Source organism: Pediculus humanus, genomic scaffold (assembly GCF_000006295.1).
Source record: "Pediculus humanus corporis 1103172108318 genomic scaffold, whole genome shotgun sequence".
Lineage (NCBI taxonomy): Eukaryota > Metazoa > Arthropoda > Insecta > Psocodea > Pediculidae > Pediculus > Pediculus humanus.
In genome coordinates, this window is record NW_002987887.1 from 1,570,797 (window position 1) to 1,573,102 (window position 2,306).

Below are 2,306 nucleotides of genomic sequence, written 5' to 3' on the forward strand. Positions count from 1 at the left end.
TAAAAAAAAAACAAATTTTATATATATTTATAGATTGATAAACGCAGATGACGAGAATTATGTTATTGTTGTTGCTGTTGTTATATTATAACCATTATTATTATTATTATTATTATTATTATTATTATTATATATTTATGTATTCGTGCGTGATGTGAAATAAGGTTTCGATACGAACAATTAGAGAAAAGTTTGGTTTGTTTTGTAATGAGAAAAGTATTTTTTGTATTTAAAAAAAAAAAAAAAAATGGTTTTATTCTTATGATAATGATTTTGAAAACAAAAAAGAGAGTGATAAGAATGATAAGAGTGATAACAAAAACAAAACACAAAACAAAAAAAGAAATTTAACTTGAATGTTAAAATGTTGGAAAATGATGACGTAACAACGCGTTTTGTTTTGTTTTGTTTTTGTCATAAATAATTTTTATTTGTAATTTTTTAAACCATTATTATTATTATTATTATTATTATTATTATTATTATTATTATTATTATTATCGGTACGACTAGTACTACTACAACTACTACTACTACTAGTTTGACTACTATTACGACGACTATTATTATCGATTTTCATTTGATGATTTTTATAGTAATTATAATAATTTTTTTTTTTTTTTTTTGCTTTTAATTCGTTGCCCCCTCCCCCCTCCCTCTCTCACCCTCCCCCGGGGGTTGGGGGTGAAAATGTACATTCGATCACACACAATGGAGTGAATAAATTAAATAATAATAATAATAATAATCGAATGTTTTTATCGTTTGCACGCGACAACCGAAATACCAGAAAAGAAAAGAAAAGAAAAAAAGAAAATTTTTTTTTCCTTGTTGACTTAATAGTTTATTAAAGGGGCACGCATTTACTTAATCGTCGTAAACGCGACGACAACAACAACAACAACCAAAAAAAAAATTTTTAACGTAACGACCGACGGGTGGGGAAAAAAATTATTATTATTATTATTATTATTATTATTATTATCGAAAGTACATAAATTATTATAATTAGTAGTCACGTTGTATAATTTAATTTTATTATTATTATTATTATTATTATTTTATTCGCCACCGAATGAATGATGATTAACGAGATGTGATACTATATTATTAGGTGTCTCGTACTTTTTTTATATTTTTTCTATTTTATTTTGATAGCTTTTTCACGTGATTAATAATAATAATAATAATGGTAATGATAATAATAATAATGGGTATCGTCGTCATCATTATTATCGGAAAAAAAATGAGAGAGAGAGTGAGGGAAAAAATGGAGGAAAAAGAAAAATTTTTTTGTTAGATTGAGATTCGGTTTCGAGCCGACGGTAGTCAATCAATCAATCAATCAATCATTGAATGAGTGAATCAATGAATGGATAACACGGGGTTGTTTTTATTTGATGTACTATTATTATTATTATCGTTTGGGTCACGTGGAAAATATTTCGATTTTTTTTTAAATTTTTTTAAAATTTTTTTTGCATTCGATTTTATTTGAATTTTTTTAATAATCGTGACGTCACACGTTTGACGTCACCACCGTTTTAATTTTTTTTCTTTGGTAAATTGACGATGACGTTTGACGATGACGATGATGACGATGATTATTATTATTGGCTGTTGCTGTTGTTGTTAAGAAAAGAAAAATTCCTTTTGCTCGTCATTAAGGAATTACAACATTTAATCACTTATTACTATTATTATTATTATTTACATTTTAATTTTTTTTATTTAAAGAAAAAAAAACAATTATTATTATTATTATTATTATTATTTCTATTCGATTGTGCTTTTATATATTTTTTATTTTTTAATTTGCCGCCGGGTTTTTTTTTTTTTTATTTGATTTTATTTTCCTGCTTCACGTAGATTAATTATTATTATTATTGTTGTTGTCATTATTATTATTATTATTAATTATTTTTATATGCATATATATATATACATATACACAATAGAAAGTAAGGAAGGAAAAAAAAAAAAAACCGTTTTTATTTTGACAATAATAATGATAATTTTTTTTGTCTTTGTACAAATTTTTGTATATATTTATACATATATATATATACACACATACATGCTTTTATTTTTGTTCAGAAAACAAACAAACAAACAAACAAAAAATTTTTTTTAAATATTTAATTACATTGAAAGTGCTGCTTGTTGAATAGAAAAAAAAAAAAAAAAATTTTCATGATTTATAATAATAATAATAAATAAATAAATAAAAAAAAAGTCTGCCTAATTTTAAATTTAATATATTTATAAAACAGCACAAAATGCCTTTGAATTATTATTATTATTAT